This window comes from Ambystoma mexicanum, chromosome 6p, assembly GCF_040938575.1.
Source record: "Ambystoma mexicanum isolate Mex_15411 chromosome 6p, UKY_AmexF1_1, whole genome shotgun sequence".
Lineage (NCBI taxonomy): Eukaryota > Metazoa > Chordata > Amphibia > Caudata > Ambystomatidae > Ambystoma > Ambystoma mexicanum.
Window position 1 is genome coordinate 1,379,400,510 of NC_090935.1, and position 21,188 is coordinate 1,379,421,697.

Genomic DNA, 21,188 nt, shown 5'->3' on the forward strand with positions numbered 1-21,188 from the left:
TAGACGAATATGAAGAGGCAGCTGCCGAGACCGGGTCCCCATTGCCAAAACGCCGGTACCCAGACACACCATCGCCACCACTATGGCAGGGTAGGCTAAGACAGCGAGGGGGAAATATGATGGTAAGTAAGACAAAGAAAGGTGCGGTAAGTAAGGTAGGGGAGAAACACAAGTTGCAAATGCCATTGATACATAAAGGAGCAGGTAGGCCACATTACATTCCGTGGGCCCAAATGGATAAAAACAACTTGCTAAAGGTCCACCCCCCCACTGTCGGGAGGGGCTGGGAAATGGATACACACCTTTGAGAAAAACACAGCAGGAGTGCGGCTAGCGATAGGGGATGTGAAGAGCTTATTAGTGTCAGCAATTGGTGACCAAGCAGACGCAGTGTGGGAAAAGGCCGGATTTCCCAGAGTAACGATGAGTTGTGACCGCCACGATGGATCAGCATTCAATAAAGTTTGAGCACAGGTATGGGATGCATTGAGGCGCATGTTTCCAGATATTCCAGATTTACATTTAGTGATGCAGTGCATAATGGAGAAGAACGAAGATCCTACGCAATTCATACTACGGGTGCAGGATTTATGGAGAAGCGAAACTGGCACGGCGTGGAACTAGTCCACCTCCTTGTTTTATTTTATCATCAAGAAGGGGCTCCCGAAGGAGGTGCAGAAGGCCTTGGACAAAATAGCTGGGATAGAAGCCCAGGGCTGGCCTGAAATACAGAGTATAATTGTGCACCACTGCAGGAGGATCAAAGAGAGAGTAAAGGAGATAGCACAAAAAAGGCTGGCAGACGAAGCAAAGCTGGTACAGAACAAATTAGTGAATGTCACCGCCGTCAACGGCAGCGCAACCACAGACCGAGAAAACGAGGGGGACGAAGGAGTGGGAAACAGACCAGCGACAATAGCAGCACTGCGGGCCACAGGAGGACAAGGGCAGTGGAACGGAGAAGAGCAATACGGTGGGCAACAGTGGCAAGACAGACCAGCAAGAGGAAGAGGTGGGTACCGGGGCCAGAGAGGGGAGTCTGGAGGTATGGGGAAATAGGGGATTTGGCGGCCAAGGAATGAGAGGAGGACCACAAGGATCATGTTGAAACTGTGGGAGATGGGGACACTACTCTAGAGATTGTAGAATGCGTCCTTCAGCGTATTTCCAGGGGCAACAGCCCATGGAGAGCGAACAAGGTTGGGGGTACCCACACCTAGGTAGCCCCTACGGACTATCGATGGGAAGTGGGAGACAACAAGACTACTGCTATAATGAACCTCAGGTACAGCAAGGACAGCAACCACCACCACCACAACCAATGGCAAGACAAAATGCAGTGGGAAGCACAACCAATAATTGTTATGCAACATCTGCAAACGGTGTGCCCGCACCGTACCGTGGCATGACCGTGATCGGAGATAATGTCTTCTCCGTGCCAGGGCAAGAAAAACATTCAGATTAGGACAGTCCTCAGGGAACACTTGCGTGTCCAGTCCTATCCACCACCCTATGTGCAGAAGAGGAACCACTAGTGGGGGCAGAGATAGAAAATAAGCAGTTTATCTTTATGGTAGACTCTGGAGCAGAGAAATCATGTCTTATGGAAGGGTGGTTTCCGCTCTCAGGCAGAAATTTAGAGACACAGGGGTTCTCTGGGGCTATTTTAAAAGTTCCCTACACTAAAGATCTTGATATAACGGTGGGGTGAAAAACCGTGCGCGCACCCTTACTGTACCACAAAGACGTGCCAATAAACCTGCTGGGTAGAATTTTGTTGAGCAAATTGAATATGACGATCTCCTTTACAGAACGAGGAATAGTGTGCTCTACACCAGGAGTATGCCCTGTACGAGCAATGTTGATGATCAGCACAGTGATGAATGAAGTTGTGGTGCGAGGGGTACCCATTGATATAAGCATGTTCATATATGGTATCAAGGTGTTAGCATGAGTGGTGCCAGAGATAACAAGAAAAGAATGGAGAACACCATCAGATTTCATATTCCGCCCAATTGCACACACAGACATTGTACCAGGCACGATAATGTCCATAGACATTGAGGCAGTTCAAGTGTCCAGCAAATGTATTGTGGTCATAGGACTGGATGCGCAGGGGTGCGAGTGGAGGACTGTGTTATTCATAGACCCAAACATAATGCTACGAGATATAACAGATGAGGAATTGTTCACTGACGGTGAGGGGGATGGTGAAATAATAATGGAAATAAGCATACCATGTGACATTATGGTCCAATACAGAGAGGTACATAACCCATTGATGGCTAGCGTTAGAGGCCCACTGACTATATTTGAGGAAGAAATGACAAAAGTAGCACCTGAAATTTGGACCACCGGGACCCACGATGTAGGGCTGCTGCATGAGGTGACACCAATAAAAATAAAACTCTAACCAGGTGCAATGCTGCAGAGAGTAAAACAATATCCCATATCAAAAGAAGCAGAGGAGGGAATTAGAGAGACCATAAATGCACTCCTGAAACAAGGCATCCTAGTGCCATCAACCTCCCCATGCAATACAGCGATTTTCCCTATCAAAAAAGCAAAGGGAGGGGTGTGGAGGATGATCTAAGATCTCCGCCCACTCAATGACGTCATTCAAAAAGAGTTCCCATTAGTGCCTAACCCGGCATCAATATTGTGCAGTGTGCCAAAAGAATCAACATGTTTTACTGTAATTGACTTGAAGAATGCTTTCTTCTCCATAACACTCGACCCAGGATCCCAGTACCTTACAGCGTTCACAATAGGGAACAACAGGTTTGAACACCGCCGACTTCCGCAAGGGTATTGTGAAAGCCCCAGCATTTTTAACAGGGTGTTACGGGAGGACATTGGGAACATAGATGTAGAGAGCACCATCATTCAATATGTAGACGATTTGCTCGTCTGTAGCCATACAGAAGAAAAGTGTTGAGAAGACTCGATAGCACTACTGAATGTGCTAGCTGCCAAGGGATACAAGGTAGACAAACGGAAGTTGCAATACTGCCTTGCCGAGGTTGTATACCTCGGACAGTTAATCTCAAAAGATGGGAAGCGAATACTCCAAGACAGAGCAGCTGCTATACGCAACATAATAATACCAAAAACTGTGAAAGACATGCAAATATTTCTTGGCATTTGTAATTATTGCCGAGCATGGATCCTTGATTATGTGGCATATACATGCCCCCTACTACAAGCATTAAAAGAGGCACAGAGGAATAGGGCGACAATAAAATGGACGCATTAAATGATAATACAGTACTCGAAATTAAAAGACCTCATCGCTGACGCCCCAGTCCTCGCGAACCCAGATTATGAGAGGGAATATTTCTTGTTTTCACACTGCAATGGGACACTGATGACAGCAGTACTGACGCAGAAGACATCACTAGGTCACAAACCATTGGCTTACTACAGTGGGACACTAGATCCCGTAATGCAAGGTCATTTTGCTTGCGGACAGGCCCTCGCAGCTGCGGCCTTCATGATTGAAAAAAGTGCCACCATCGTCATGGGATGTTCAGTAACGCTATATGCGGAGCATTCCCTGTTCGCCATCCTTGAGCGATCAAAATCAACACTAATGACACAAAGAGCAACAGCATATGAAGTAATAATTTCAAGCCCCAACGTACACATTGTGAGGTGCAAGACAGTGAACCCAGCAACATTTATTACAGAACCATGCACGACAGAGGACATACAAGAACACGATTGTGCCACATATGAGGGGGAAGGTGACGACATCCCTAAAGCAAGTGAGAATGCCCTGCAGGAGGGAGAAATATATTTCATAGATGGGTCAGCAGCAATAGACCCCAAGACAGGAGAAAAACACGTTGGAATGGCGGTAGTGCGCATGGAAGAAGATGAATATGAGCCAATTGTGCAAAAGCGCCTCCCATTATTCGGCACAGGCACCAGAATTAACTGCCTTGATTGAAGCCCTGCGCACAGCCATACGCTGTGCGGTGACAATATACTCAGACCCAGCCTATGCAACTACCACGGTGCACTCAGGACTGTCACGGTGGGGTAGAAGAGGATTCAGGAGGGCAGACGGTTCACCAGTACAGCATGCAACATTGTTGAATGAACTGATAGATGCATTAGCAGTACCATCGGTAGGGCAGTGGTGAAATGCCAAGCCCATACCAACAACACAGACGCAATCTCATTGGAAAACGTGGCAGCCGACGCAGCCACGAAGGAGGCCTCGTATTTGAATGTGACACCAACACTTGAGTGCATCACAAAAACAGCCACCACAGACCCACGCGAGGAAGCATACAATAATAGCCCAATAGCGCAGATAATAGAGTTACAAAAACGAGCGTCCCAAGAGGAGCAAGAACTGTGGAGCAAACTGGGATGTACACAATCAGCCACAGATCTCATTTGCAGACAAGAGACGACAGGAAAGGTTGTAATGCCCGTAGAGCTACTAGAAATAGCATTCCAACAGTTGCATTTCCCCGGCCATGTAGCGAAACAACACATTGCTGCAGACATTCAGGAACACTGGTTCATTCCTAATTTACAAGAGCACCTGTCAAAATTCATTGTAGAATGCATAACATGCCAAACATATAATTCTGGAATGACATTAAGAACACTGCGTGGTACCTTGCCCCGACCAACAGGACCATTTAGAGAGCTCCACATAGACTATGCTGATATGGGAGAGCGGTGTAACAGAGCAAGATATTTGATTGTGGTGGTGTGCCCCTTTTCAAGGTGGGTGTAAGCGGGTCCATGTCCCCACCCAGACGTGAAATGTGCGGCCAAGTTCCTTGTGCGGGAGGTGTTTTCATGATGGGGGATATGCAATGTGATTAGATCAGATAACGGCACGCACTTTGTGAATACCTCTTTAAGGAAGTGACATCACTTTTGGGGGTGAAGCACAAATTATGCTCAATTTATCACCCAATGGCAAATGGGGTGGTAAAAAAGATCAACAGATTATTGAGGAGTAAGTTGTCTAAGTTGTGTAACACATTGAAAAAAAACTGGGTTTATTGCTTGCCCCAAGCACTGTTCCAACTCAGGACGCAATCGTGTAAAGACCACCATTTAAGCCCCCACGAGATTGTAACTGGGAGGAGAATGCACACACCAGTATCCCTGATTAGAAGAGCATCAGATGCACACATGGCTGCCACAGTGCTGGGGGAAGAGTTCAAGGAATACCTAACCCAGTTAACGCGCGCAGTACGCAGCATAACGCGACAAATAGCACAGCCTTTTACTGAAAATGCGATGACTGATACTACTACACCGGCCACAGATAGTTCAAGTGGGCCACTATTGCCGGGGGCACATGTGTATGTCCGCAGCTTTGTGAGAAGGTGGAATTCACCCAGGTTTCATGGCCCCTACGAGGTCATTTATAGTACACCCACCGCGGTGAAGGTAAAGGGATTGAAGTATTGTGTGCACTTATCCGATGTGAGGAGTGCACACAGTAGTACAATCCCCCATGAGGAGCAAGACAGCGCTACAGGGACAACAAATGAGGTTGAAAGAAAATAACAAAAGAGTCAGTAAAGAAATATGCAGAGATAAAAGGATGATATGGATTTTGTTCTGCACAGCTCACTTCCTCCTTCTTTCTTTTCAGCCTCTTCCCCTTCTCCTCTTCAATTGGCCAGCATACTGTCTATATACCTCACCTATCTCTCCCCATCTTCTCCCACCTTCATTTTTTGATGATTGTCTCTACAGCAAAAGTACATGAGTAATAGAGGTAACAGAACAAGCCTGACTGAAAATAATGATTAAACGTGAAGTTGAACAAGAATGTAAATATATGTATATATTGTGATGACTTAACAAATTTATATCGCCCCTCCAGGTGAACAATGGCCCAACGACCCACCATCGGAGAGAGCGAATTAATGTTAGATAGCGATAGGGTTGCCATTAGGGCTAAAAGGTTCAGTGATGTTGAATGCGTTTTGAAAAGTGCTGCAATTATTATGTCAGTAATATTGTTTTTTGCAGCTTGGTACTATACCCTTTTATCTCTTGTTGATGACATGCAAAGGGGGGGAGTGGGGATAACATGATAAGAGAAGGATCGCAAATGATATGGACTGGGGTGAAGACTATATGGCAGGAGTCACATGAAATTAATGTTAACAAAACAGATGGAATGCAACCCTCAGAATACATCACTGTGGGATCAACAAGTGTGTCAGTGTTACATTTCGATGTAAATATGAGTAATGCTTATGGATATAACGAATACGATGGAGATTATTATTGGACAAATGATTTAATTATCACTAGTATTAATGCACAGACAACCATACACTCTACCTCACACAATATTGCTGCTACTGATGATGATACATATGCCATATTGAATAGTAATGATACAACATGGGCTGGGATGTTTCCAATACATTACAAAAGGGTGAAAAACAATGATCAGGAAGGGAGGAGGAGGAGAAAAAGGGGGGCGGGAGGGAAAAGATACGACATCTGTCACGACCTGGGGTTAGATGAAATAGAAGACCCCCACCACCCTGATCAATCAAATAAATGGTATTCTGACATGAGTGCCACGGCAAAGCAAGCAACAAATGAGAGCTGCTACGTCTGTTCACTCATCCTGTATGCATCAGGAACACCAAAAATGTTAGTACCACAGGAAGTGCCCTTGTCGGAGGCCCAATGTTTAATTCATCTGGTTTTATGCAGAATAAAGAGCACCTTCCAGGCGCACACTGTCACATTGGAAAAGATGGAGAATGAGAAAACATGCACAAGTCGGCGCCAAGGAGTAATTTGCCTCACGGAACCATTTCTTGTCATCAAGGGGACACGATTTGCAGAAAATAAATGGCACGAAGAAACAATACAATGCAAAGCCGAAGCACTTCGAGGCCTACCAAATGACACTTTCCAATGGATAAAAGGGGCATGTGACCCCATCTGGTCGCAAGATGTCGCAAAGCTAACATGGGTCACAGCATTAGAAAAACCTATCAAAATACAAAAAGAAGTGCCACATGAACTGTGTTTCCGTGGGGAAGGGAAAGTGAACATGGGGGGAGCAAGGAAATGTAACAAAACAGTAATAATTCCGGACATGAAGAAAGGCACAGCTGCAATAATGGACATGTATTGGGTTTGCGGCAAACAAGCTTACCTGCACCTTCCCGCATCGTGGAAAGGAACTTGTCCTTTAGCGACCCTCCACACAGCACTGATGGTAATACCAGAGAGCCACATCCAAGGGGCAGCAAAATAATCGGCTGGCATATCGGCAGCAGGGCAATGGCTGGCATATCGGCAGCAGGGCAATCGGCTGAACCATCGGCAGTGCCCCAACTAACGAGAACAGAAGCTCCAGCATATGAACTATTGTCAGAATATGAACTAAAGAAAAGATTGACACGAAGTAAAAGATCCTCCAATTATATCTCATCCGAATCATCAAAACTCCTTGCCGAGATCACGCAGAAATACAAGCTCTTTTCATCAGCAGATACATTCTTTGCCTCACTTCTCGCCCCTGGACTACAAGCATGAGCAAATACCGAGTGGTTGCAGATCGTGCGCTGGGAGCTCATTCAATTGGCTAACGACACTGAAGAGGGGTTCAACGTGATAAAGATAGAGCTCTGTGCGTTACGCCTAATGACAATTCAAAATAGATATGTCCTGGATCTCCTCATGGCGATGGACGGTGGTGTTTGCTGAAAAATTGGGGGGGCCTGTTGCACATTCGTGCCAACTGAAGACGCTGATAACGGGACACTCTCCCATGTGATAAACGCAGTGCACAACTTAGGGGAGAGGATGAGAGCGGAAGGAGGAGCAGAAGAAAGTACATGGTTTGACAATTTGTTCAGCTGGATACCATCATGGGTTAATGTGGCAATGAAAATACTGATCCACATCATAGTTTTTGTGCTTCTGTTCTTTTGTTTGTGCCAACTGGGACTACGGTGCAATATGGGGATATAGTGGATAATTTGCATTACAAGACGATAAAGGAGCCAAGAGAGTTGCAATGGTACCAAGAAGTATGGGTAGATCTAGATGGGGATGGAGGTATTTACTTAATGTATACCCCAGATGAATATGCCAGAAGAGGAAGCAGCCTTAGAAGCGTTTGCAGAGCTTGGATGCCCATAAAAGGTACCCCCGCGTGGGACGAGGCAGTGGCAGAGGTTGAGTACTACCGAAGGGAGAATGAAAAGAATAAAAAGTAGAAGTATTTGTTACTTTAGATGTAACGAAAGGGGGGAATGTGTGGGAGCGAGGGGCCAATGGGCCCCTCTCTACCATCACTTCTCAGTACAAAACTTGGACCAAGTGCCTCCAGTGGTGGGTACGCCCCTTGCGATACTAACTTTTGCTTATATTCGCGTAGATGGGACCACCGAGATGGACACAGGGCATCCATTTTCTGTACCCCCTTCCGACTCCATCTTGGTAACTAGGCCTCACTGCGATAGTACAAAATGCATCTCTCCCTTTTGCCCGCCGGTGCAGCTCGGAGCACATGGCCCCCACCCTCGTCCCCACTCCAACTGGAAAACTCTGCGGCTCCATTCTCACGCTGAGGCCGGAGCTGCTTGCAACAAATAATAAATGTAACACATCCCTTTTCCTCTGAGATCACTGTCCTGCATGTGAACCAACATGAGCTAAGCACATAGCTCGTCCATCTCCACAAAAGTGTTCTTGCCCTCTTGCCCTCGCCAGTTGAAACTTATTGCCATTCTAACCCTGTGTCCGTGCAAGGCATCTCCTTCATGTGCCAGACTGCCAACCTCGTTATGGAGCCCACCCAACAGACCCCCCAACTAACATTATACCCCTGTGCAGTATATCGTGCCCAATACTAACAAGTGCCACATACCTGAGATTCTTGTGAGATTAACCCTATAGTTAAATGACAGTATTATAGTGGTCAAGGCCCTAAAGCCTGTGACCTGTGTAACCCAAATGTATAGATGATGTAAACCCTTGAGTGATTTGTTTAACGACGTAATACACTACAGAGAGTCTTTTGATCAACTGTTATTTAGTGCATGCAGTACTCAGAATGTATTTTCTTAGCTTGATAGTGACCACCGTGTTCCGCGGCGACCTGACCTTCACCCATCTGGAGCACAAATGTCTGACGTCAATCCTCCCGCCAACCAAGCAACGAACCCGTAGGAAGAGATGATGCCCACACCTAAGTCACCACCACGGCTGACCAATCCTGGTCCAACGTAGCATCATATGTTAAAAATGTAGATGTACTATATAAATGTGTTGTAACCTTGATGTGGTCAGAGTGCTCTCAGAGATCTAGATAAAACTTTCCTTAAAACTCTCGCAGCCTGCGCTTTTGTGCCTTATTCCCTGCCCATGGAGTGTCTGTTTATTCATTTTTATACGTGTTAGTCAGGGTGGGCACAAACACTATCTTTCTGGAAAATACTAGGCTGGTTTCTGAAAACCGAGTGACGAGAAATGCTACAGTGGCATAGAAGAGTGGTACTTGCTTGACAAATTGATGGCAGACGTAAGTCAGAATTAGTTCAAGTAGCTCCAAAGGTACAAAAGGCGACGTTGTGTAAGAAAAAGAGAACAAAAGACTTACCTGATGCTGCCGCAATGTCCGTCTTTCCTCAGGCGTCTTCTTCCAGTCTCGGCCTCGATGCAGGGTATTTTTCCTTGTGTTCCTTGCAGCAGCCAGTAAGCTATAAGCTTACTGGCTACTGCTGCTTTCCCACTGTTCTACTTTCTAGGATTTGCTATCTTCTCTCACATTGAGAGAAGATTGCTAATCATAGAAAGAGGACTTTAAAAACAAATATATATTTTTTTATTTATTATAACTTCGGCTTCGTGTAAGTATTCCAGGAACCTTCGGCCGAAGACGAATAGGTGATTTTCAGCCGAAATTCGGCCGAATATTTACTCAAAGCCGAAGTTCGGTACACCCCTTATTGTGATCTGGCTAAATTGACATCATGGAGGGTTGATGTATGTAAGCCCAAGGGTGTCTTATGTTTTGATTGGAAACATGTCCACATGTGCTTTGATTAGCTTGATATTAAAGGATTGTTTGTGGGATGATGTTTCCAGTAATTGTGAAGGGGGATATATAGTACCATGCTTTAGTTAAACCCGGGTTGCCCTCTGTCATAAAACCCAGTATGTCTACATGACATTGGGCCTCATTATGAGTCCGGCGGTAGCCGTGCCGGTAAAAAAAGCACGGCTTCCGCCAGAGTCATTTTATTTCCGGTGCCTAGCAATGGGGACCTACCGGGGCATTCCGGCCCCGGCGGTCCTGGTAATTCCTCATTGCCAGGCACCGAAATATCTTTATCCCCATTCCCATGCGAGTCCCATTGGACTCAACGGGAAAGGGGAGGACGGATGCACCGGCACCATTCATTAATGGTGTTGGTGCATCTGTCAAGGTCTGCGAGCGGGTGTCGTTCCGCCCGCCAGGTCAGACCTGGCAGGCTGAAAGGCAACCACTCGCAGAACTCGTAGCTTGCTGGTCCGGAAACAACAGTACCGGCAAACTTACTGGTACCGTTGTTTCCGGACCAGCAACCTCGTATTGAGGCCAATTGTGTGTTAGAAATTGAGTGACAGCAATAGTAATCCAATCAGAAGGCACCTGATACAGCCACTTCAAAGTAAGGATAATACAGGAAAAAAGCAGTCTTCCAAGCACTGCTGTATTCTTCAGGGGTCAAATCTTAAAAATTAATGTGGGGGCACTCATCAACAAACACAATGGTATGTGACGTCTCCAGAAATTAGCATATCGAGGTGAAATATGCACATTTCATTAAACTGGCTTTGCATAGCCACCAACATTGCACAAGACGAATGACATTTGCCGTTCATAAAATCAACACATACACAAAACCAAGAGACGATATTTTCTACTAATAGTGTTTTAGAAAACGTTAAAAGGTGTGCATGTTTTAAACTCCAAGAACCAATACTAATGTTTTCCCTGGAACTTGCACTACCGAAATAGGACATTTCACCTTTACTTGTTGGTTATTTTTCAATAGTTTATATAGTGCAGTGGTGAAGTGTCCGGACGACTGCAGTTCGATCCCTGAGGTCGGCTTTAATTCATAAATTCAATGAGGACATTCAACATTTCTCATTTTAGCTGGTGGGGGTGAGTCCACCCTCTGTAAAAAGTGAGTGTAGTCCTTCCACACGCGTTTACCCTCGATTTGAGCCCCGGATTATTACACAATCACACAATCTGCATCAACAGAATATTTCAGACACGAGTGGCATTGCCAGCTTTCAGCCAAAACTAATGAGACTCTCTCTTCAAAGAGCAACCTTGACTTGCTTGGCTGTAGCAGAGTTTTGAGAACCAACAATGATAAGATAAGTGAGCAAGTGAAAAGATGAAGTCACACCAGATCTGTACAAACAACAGCCACAAGTTCACCTGCGGGTATGGAGCAACTTAGCCGTTGGCATCCTGACCAACTGCATTAGTCAGTCAGGGTTCATGGAATGCCGGTATTATCTTTCAATGGGCCTCATTACGAGTAGCCCGGTAAAAACGGGTCCATTACCGGCATGCTGGTAAGAGCGGGTCCGTGCTCGTATGAACCCGCCAATAGCGGGTGATTATGAGTGCGCGAGCGCGCGCGAACCCCCATGCCGGTAATGGAAATTCCGGCATGCCGCTAAAGGCCCTCCAACTCCCTGATAGTGGCATCATGGGACCCACCGATACAGGCACCACCTAGGAGCAACCCCTAAATACCGGCCTGGTAATACAACCATGCTAATACCGGGATCGCAAAACCGGACCCGGAAATAATGTCATTGCGCAGGAACGGGAAATGGGCCAGCGGCCATCTTTAAAAACACAATCCATTGCAATCCTCCCGAACCACTAGTCGATACTTGGAGAGCACAGTGGAAATCTATAGAGAATGTCAAAGGCTACCAGGAAGACCACGCCCCAGCTGCGGAAACAGCGTTACTCAGACGCAGAGCTGACCATGTTAGCGGACACTCTAGCTGCACATGCAGACATAATCCAAACCCACGACAAGAAGCGGTAGGTGCAGCAACAAAAGAGGCAAATCTGGCAGGAGGTAGCCTGCAAGGTATCAGCCATAGGTACCACCCCACGCAGTGTGAAGGACTGCAGGAAGCGGTGTGGGATGACCTCCATTTGAGGGTATGTAATATCATGGCCAGCAATCAGAGCTTACTGGCTACTGCTGCTTTCCCATTGTTCTACAGAGGGAGGCCATGGCCACAGACGGGGGTGCCCTCTCCCCTGCCAAATTGATGCCCTGGGAGGAGACGACTAGCAGTTTCATCAGTCCTGAGTCCATCGAGGGATATGGCGAGATGGAGACGGGTGCGGCATCAACCGCGGAAGGAGGTGAGTGACCCTGCAGAGCCCTGTAGGGGAAACCATGACGTAGCACAAGTGATGTGGTAGAGAGTCTAGGAAGGCAATGTATGTCCCAACACCCACATGACCATATCCAAGTCCAGATGGCGGGCCAAACGCTGCCACACTGAAATGCATGCTGAGTGCCAATCCAATAACCAACACACAGCCAACACACCTGGACCTTGCCCATGTAATACATCATACAAACCCCAAATCAATTGCATGCCACCTGCCATGCAGTGAATGCTAACATGCCCTCTCTGAATACCCTGCATGGCACACCTGTAAGACATGAATGCATGATCAAATGAATAATGAACAGCACCATTGTATGCCTCTGCCATGTCACACCATCACTGATGCCCTGCATCTCTTCTACCCCCCAGGCACCGATGAGGAAGATGCAAGCCAGGAGACCACCGCGAGGGCATCCACCTCACACCCTAAGAAGAGGGCTACCACCACCACCACCACCTCCACTGGAGGCAAGCAGGCCACAGCTGTTAGGCGGAAACCTGTGCAGTTCCCTCTGGGACCACTGAAAAAGATTTAGGACTACAGGTGTTTGGCAGTAAACCCACTTGGTAGCAGCCTGTACCACACAGATTCACTTGGTAGCTGTGGCTGAGCAGTCAGACTTCCCTCAAGAAGAGTTAGGCAGTATGTGGAGTATACAATATAGGGAAATTCTACACAGTAAGACAAGCAAACACGCGACAAGGCTTCGGTGTAAAGATATAAGGGTATTTATTTATAACAACACATCTATCGAAAACACTCTGGCGCTATAACGGCAAACAACTTCAATCACAATTACTATACAAAGAAACAGATCAATCCCCCTAACAATAGTTTGACAAGTCTAGGTTTACCGGCATCACTTATTTGCAGAAAGATGTGTATGCTTTAACCTAGATGGCACTCTAGTATTCGTTAGGTCGGGAGAGAAAAATAAGGCAGGTTATGAAATCAACTCGGTACCAATACTTTACGGACAAATGCAAGGCAAATAAGGCAGGGTCTACTGCAGATCACAAAGTTCAGAGGCCAGGCCCACTCAGAGAGAGGCAAGGCGATATGTCCCAAAAGTGTCTCAGTGGAAATGCGCTTCGAGTCTTTATCACAAATTGTTATGGAAAGATTGGACCAGTTCAGAACAGAAAGTTAAAGAACGCTTGGAGGCGACCCAATGGAAAGGCAAGGATTAAGACACCTCACTCGATCCGGCAGAAAGGGAAGCCAGACGGACACGGTACCTTGTTTGTGGAGAGACAGCTCCGGCGGGGGCAGTTGTTCCTGGTGGTGGATGCACGTCGGGTCTTTGCCAAGAGAAGAGAGGATCTCGAAGGAAAGTTGAAGATCGTTGCACCACCAGGGAAGAGACCAGCCGCGGAGTGCTCCATCACAAGGCACCACCTTTTGGTCGCGGTACAGGGGTAGTGGCTATCCGGTTGCCGAGGTGCTCTGCATGGGCAATTTGACCACTGCGTCCTGGAGCGAAGAAAAAGCAAAGGTGACTGGTTGTTCCCACCCGTCAGGGGAAGAGACTCTCCGGCAGGGAGATCTCCTCTTTCGTCGGGAAGTGGTGAGTCGGTTCAGCAGGGCTCCACCAGAGGTGTCGTTGTTGCAGGTCGGCTCAGCTTTACCCTCATCGGATTCTTAGGTCCTGTGGCGACTTCTGAAGATCCAGTCCCAAAAGCCCTGCTTTTATGCAGAAAACCCCCATTCATTCAGCCTAGCTATCAATCAAAACACGCTAAGTGGTGAGCGGGGTGGCTCACCACTTGGGCCAATCACACCAGAGTGCGACTGGAGTTGGCAAGGCAACTCAGTCCAGGGTGCCTAAACCCCCTCCCACACCCCCTGTGGTACCCAGACAAAATGGCACCACTTTGGAGGGCCTCTGTGTAGAGGCCCGCCAAAAGTTGAACAAAGGGCTCAACCTTTGGTTTAGGAGTCACAGAGACGAACACAGACGCCATTTTAAAAACCGAGTTCTTGCAGAAAATACCATCCGATAGACTTATTTAAGATAAGTAAACCGGTGGTAGTTTAGAGATTAACGAGAAAAAGTATCAATCTCCAACAATGGGAAGAATCCCATAGGGTTATATTCGGGGTCGAATATAACAAGTAGTTTCCACTGCCACCAGCCAAAACTCGATGAGGGGGGACGGGACAGTGCCCCCTTGAATAACAGACCCAGGAGTAATCAAATTACCCCTACTAGTACGTCCACAATAGGATGGTTTGTACTAGTTCTGTTAGTAAATTTAGGTCTAGTAAAGCCAATGGTGACTTTACATGCCCAGGGAGACAGTAGTCAGACCTCGGGTATGGAGTCTATGATGGAGGTCCGCTAGGACGCCCAAGTGCTACGGCACGGAGGGTGCGGTGTAACACACATAGCAAAACATATGAGACCCTATGGAGTAAAATACCCCATAGCCCATAGAACACATTGACATTCGAAGGAATTACACACATTCATGTCCAAGAGTGGGAGAAAAAGAGTCTCACTCTTGGCAGGATGGAAAAAATAAACTCCAGAAATCCAGCAAAGCTGCTGGGGGACTCACTAGGTTAGGAAATTCAGCCTAAACAGAGAAATCTCCCTAACAACAGCCACTGCCAGTGTGCCTGTGCGAGCTGGGACATAGCCAGCAACACCTGCTGCCAGTGTGCCTGACACACTACAGACCCAGCAGGCCACACCCACACCTGCCGAAGGGGAGTACCTGGGAGCAACTGCCTCCACTGTGGATGAACTGGATGCCAATGTGGAGCCGGAGGGAGTCACCGGGGTGACATGTCCACCCACCCCGAACCCTGTGCCCACCCCCTCGCCCCACAACATGCACTCACCCACCTGCAGCGAACCTGATCCCTCCCTCCGCGACTGTGACCTACCCACCTCTGAGTAGTACAGTCCCGAAAATGCTGTCCCCATGACTGCACAACCCACCAGTCCAGCTCCCTCCAACACCCTGGAGACACGACTGGCGACGGTGGAGGCCCAACAGGAGACCATGTTAGATCTACTCCGCCAGTACATAGCGGACAGGGAGGCAACCAGGTGGGGTATTGCCACAGCAATTGCGGGGACCACAGCGGCCATCGCCACCAACACAGCCGCTGTTAAAGCATCGGCTGTGCTCATGAGGGACTGCCTGGGGGTGGTGACACGGGTGCTGGCTTCCATGCTGCTCCATATGCAGCAGCCACGTCTTGCAGGACGTGTAGAACCTGCCACCGACTCACCTTCAACCTCCACCCAAGCTTCATCTGTCCCCACCAGCCCAGTGCGCCAGACACATAGGAGTGCAAGGCACACTGAAATGCCGCCTCCCGACAGGAAGAAGTCCCGGAAGTAGTGTGGGCGGACAATGGGAGTGGGACACATGGTTGAGGGTGAAGGGGTGCATCTTGTGGAGTCTATTGGGGGTATCGGTGTTGGTTGGGGGGTTTGGGAGTTTGTGGGGGGGTAGGGAGTGTGGAGTGGGCACATTTTTGCTGTTGTAAATAATACACAGGTTGTGATAAGAAAAATCCATGGCTGGACATTGTTATTTTCGTGTGCATCCATTTAAATGTGTTACAGTGTTCAGTGCCCAACTCCCAACATTCTATGTGTGCATGTCCACATTGGCCCAGTGTCTGACTGACACATGTCTTTCATAGTCCCTGTGGGTCGGGAGTATTCGTGGATCTGTGCTTGGCGTACTGCATGGCCATCCCATGCATCACGTACTGCCAGGGGGGCTACTTCACCTCCGTCTACATCCTCATCATCCTCACCCAGTGCATGCATGTAAATGTCAGGTGGCAGTGGGACATTTCCCCGGGCGCACATGTCGTGCAGCATGACACAGGCCATGGTGTTCTTTGCCGCCTACTCATGCCCATAGAGGAGTGCCCCACAAGACCTGAATAGGCAGCGGAAACGCACATTCAACAGGCCAAAGGTCGGCTCAATCACAACACCCGTACGGGTGTGTTCACTGATGTACTCCTCTTCATGGCTGTTCTGCGGGTTCCGCACAGGGGTAGGTTGCCACGGCGTCAAGGGAGGTCCTCCATCACCTGCAGGTGGATACTGTGTCACTCAGAGCGCCACCTTCAGGAAGCACAGTGATGGCCGCACCTATATGGTGTGGACATGCACATTTCCCTGTATATATGCAAGGATGTTACCACGATGCATACTATACTGCTATGAGGTGTGGTAGTCTGGGTGGCGCTCAATAGTTGATGCAGAGTGTAATCATGCATGCTGAGGCGGATGTACTGTGGTAGTATGACAATGTTTAGCCTCCCATTCAAGCAGTTAATTCTACACTATGCATGGTCACACCAGCCACATTGGCACAGTTGCGTTCCTGTACAGTCATGCATTGCTTTCCATCACCATGGTTGCCTGGTTGTGCCTCTTACTTGTTGTCATCGATATGCATTATTTGTTACATTTTTTGCCGGTGATGTGTCATGATCCGTTTGGGAGGTTCAGGTCTGGAGTGTTTAGCTCTGCATGCATTCTCCAATCACAGACAATTGCCACCCATGTGGAGTATGCTCCCCCCATTTCCCAATCAGGTGGAGTATGCATCCCTACACATCAGTACCCCCAAAGCACTGCCATGGCTCAGTTGTGCAACTCACCAAGCAGCCAGGCACGTGATCCAGCATGTCACTCCATATGATGGGGTAGGGTGGAGTTGCGCAGTAGCATGGCATCATGTGTTGATCTGGGATATCGGGCACAGCAATGTGTGATGATCTTGCTGGAGTCATATACCATCTGCACATTGATGGAGTGGTATTGCTTGCGATTGCGGTACACCGCCACTATGGCATGGGGGACTGCCAATTCAACATGGGTGCAGTCCAGGGCACCAACACAATTGGGCATGCCTGCCAGTGCATGGAAGCCTACTTTGGTGTCGGCTATCTCCTGGGAAGTCCGTGTTAGGGATATGTGGGTGCTTGCGTGCTTCAGGAGGGCATCCAGCACTTGGTTCAACATGCGTGAAAAAAGTGGTTGTGAAATGCCATGCAGCTGCCCCACTATGTGTTGATAGGTGCCTGTGGCCAGGAAGTGGAGCACGGACACCACCTTTAGTATTGGGGGGGATGGCAGTGCGTATTTCTATGAGGCTGCCTATGTTGTTGTGTATCAATTCCAGTATGGTGGTGATGGTGTCCCGGTCCAACCGGTACAGGGTGTGGATCTGCTCAGGGGTTAGGTTAAATAGGCTGGGTCTGGTGCGAGGGATGGGTGGCTGCCTACGAGGCACTGCTGGCTGGGCTGGTGGTAATTGCTGGGCCTGTCTCACCCTCCTTCTCCTCCTGCGTCTCCTCTGTGCTGCCTGTTGTTGCTGATGTAGTTGTTGTTGTGGTTGGTGTTGTTGCTGTAGTTGTTGCTGTATTGGCATGTCCTCCAGCACCATGATTGCAACAGCTAGTGGTAGCATTTTGGTGTTGAAAGAGGTGTGGTGTGTGGGTGTGCTCATTTTGTACAGGCCCAGCGTCCATTGACTCCACCTGTGGGAATTGTGTGCACCTGTGGCATTTGGCTTGTTTCCTGATTGCTGTTTGCGAGTGGTCCGCGATGCCTGTATGGCCGGCATCGTGCAGCCCGTGATTACTGCCTTCGGTATTTGCATGTCCGCGTGGGTTGGGATGTCCTCCTATTACCGGCATGCCGTTATTTGCTCCCCGAAGGGGCGTGTGTACGCGCCCATGCCGCTATTAGTGGCACCGTTATTTAGGGTGACGCTAATACCGGGTTGCCGGGTCAAAATACAACGGAGCGGTAAGCGATGCCGGTAATCCATTACCGACATCGTTTTTCGCTTACCAGCAACCTCGTAATGAGGCCCAATATCAGCACAGTCAGGCTGTGCTACCTGAGTGCTGAGAAAGTTGAAGGTGTGCTTCTGGCTCCATAGGCACACACCTGTCAGAACTAATACAATGTATGTCAAAAGTCGTGTCTTCTTGGAGCAAGCTGTCAAACGATCTATTTAAAGGCACAGTCTCTCTTGTTGTGTCATGCTGTCAGATAAAGTACGCTGCATAGACGTGGGCTCCCAAAACCCTGTTTGGTTTGTCAGTCATTCTCCATGCATCAAAACAGCTCACATGAAAAGTAAAGAGCTCCGCCAAAACTCAACAATGGGAATCTTCACATCACCAGTCACCAGCATGCGATATTACATTCCATATATGGCATGCAGTATTGTGACATGCATCGGCAGTGCCCCTTCCTATGATGTCATCCGGGTCAGGGGTCACGTAATGTAATTTCCTCTGCCATCACTATGATAATTTCTGTTATTGAAATTTGAAAAATCCTACTACTTTTTGTTAACGTGGTGTCGCCAAATATGCCACTGCTCGCCTCAGAGCTCTGGGGAGGTATTCAAGCATTGCACATGTGTGTTATACAATATTAGTTTTGTATCTAGACAGAGGACTTGTCCTTCTCTAACTGTGTAGGTGTCCTCGCCATCTGCCTCTGCCAGTAGGCATGAGTGTATGCACTGTGATATACTCTCTGGTCACATTCTGAGCAGAGCGGGGGCTTCAGTGATTGATGTACAGGAGGGCAGGCAGAGCTCCAAGGGAAAGCCAGACTCCTAGTTATTAAATAAATCTTATTTCGTGTGATTAACCCTCAGTTGATCCAGATAATTAATTGGCTGTGATTTGCCGCATTATTCATTCACACTAATGCATGGTCAGGAAATGGTTAAGATACACCAACATACTAATGCCAGATGTTTCCTGTTGAACATGAAGCAACTCCGATTAATGTAGGATGGTCATGCAATGATACACATGACAAGCAACACTTCTGGGATTCTTTAGAAACCTTTATTATCAAAAGACTCTTTAAGAGAAAGGGTTGGTGTAATGCCTGGAGGAGCAAGGTTCAAAATTAGAAATAATAAAAGGACTTCCAGTCAATCTTGTTCCAGGTTGGAACAACAGAACGTGATTGGGTAAGTGAAAACCACAAAAATGGCCTTCTCTGGTTAGCATTCAAATATAAAGTTCTTAATCCAATTCTGAAAGCTCCTGGCCCCTTCTTCTTGGGACACCCTATGCTAGAAAGTGAAGTTCCAAACAGTTGACTGACTAACAGAAAATCCATGATTAATTCTTCTCCCCCGCCTTGAGGCTCCAGGTTCCCCAAAGCTATAACAGAAGAGATGTTAAAAAGTAGTCAACATCATTTCACAAATCATACATTTGGAAGGTTTTACCAACACATACCAAACAGCTCTTCAGTAAAAAAAAGTCTTCTCCAGTGGTTACTCGAAGTCCACCTTCCCTCTGATCTTCTTGCTTTCACACAATGCCCTTGGCCTTCAGGGATTGCAACGTTCACCGTCTTTTTACTTGGGTCCCTCTCAACCTATCATATGATACAGTTCCTGTCTTAGATATCGTTCCCCTTATTTTGGTTCACCAGGAGTTTCCACAGCCTTTTTCTGGTGCTTCTGAAAAGGTATTTCTCCCCCCTCAATCTGGGTGCTTGTCAGGCAGAAATTATTGTAACATTCTTGGAATGGGTCTGCTTCTCAGGCTGGCTGGTGGAAATTCCAAGATGCTTATTTTCTTGTTCTCCAGGGTTTTCTCCTGTGCTCTGGAATTAACATTGCTAGCCTTCTTCTCCAGGGATTCATTCAATGGCCACCTCCCAGCTGCTCTCAAAGCCACCATGGTCCGCTTTTAGTTCCTCCCGGTGAATGCATTTCTCTCTTGTTTCTTTGATGCTGTCTTCTTCCAGGTACTGGTTCTCTCTAGCGTATCTACTGCAGACGTCTCCCCTTGTGTCAAGAGACTATGTCCCCTGGCAGTCCCCCCTTGTGTCAAGGGAGCACCGTGGTCTGCAGTAATCTCCTTTGTGTCAAGGGAGCAGGAACATAGCGGTTTCTGCTGGGTCCAAGCCAAAGAGGGAACCTTCTTGGCCCCTTCTATAACTGTATCTCTGATTAGCCACCATTGTTGCATTCTTGCATCCCTACTTGGGATTGGTTATTCCACTCAGTGGTATTAAGGGTCTTCATTATATTAATATCAGTCAAGTCCAAGGACTGGCATTTGAAATAATGGTTCTTATTAGATGTCATGAAAAACCACAAGCTTTAATACGTGTCCGAGGTGCTCGGACACTCCCAGAATCTGCTTGATCGTGAAGCGCTCCCAGCAAATCAACATTTCAGTCAATCAGGAGGTAGGAAGGTACCAGAAGCTCCAGTTCGCTGTATCAAGCCAAACTGATCAAGAAAAACATTGCAGCCTCCAGATTAGCTGTAATAATTATGCATCGGCTGTCTCATGCCTTTCTGCTTGGGTGAATTTCACCCAATCAGAGAAGTGGGCACATTTCTGCCAGTACATTTCTATGGAGGATGGTGGATATACCAACCATTTCCCCATCTGCTTCCTCAGTACTAGAGGCAGACAATCCACCCTTCCCTGACAGTCAGTGCATGCACGATTCCAAATCTGTGTCCCAGTTCTATCAAATATGTGATACTCGAATACTCGTCAGTACTTTGTTTGGACAGCAACCGAGGACCAGATCCACTATAGGGACGCTCTGCACGCCATGCCCATAACAGACTTTAAATAGCAAGTACAATTTAAGGTGAACAACAATAGAGAGAATCTTTCAAAAAGCTGCACACATTACTGTTTCACCTAGCAAAGAAAGGCAATTTTAATTACTCCATTATTAGGTTAG

General features: G+C 47.5%; 1 protein-coding gene across 2 annotated transcripts in view; it reads right to left on the reverse strand.

The window, feature by feature from the left end:
• Positions 1-21,188, reverse strand: part of LOC138510440 (phospholipid-transporting ATPase ABCA1-like) — a 2,356,352-nt gene that overhangs the window by 843,132 nt on the left and 1,492,032 nt on the right. The window lies entirely within an intron of this gene.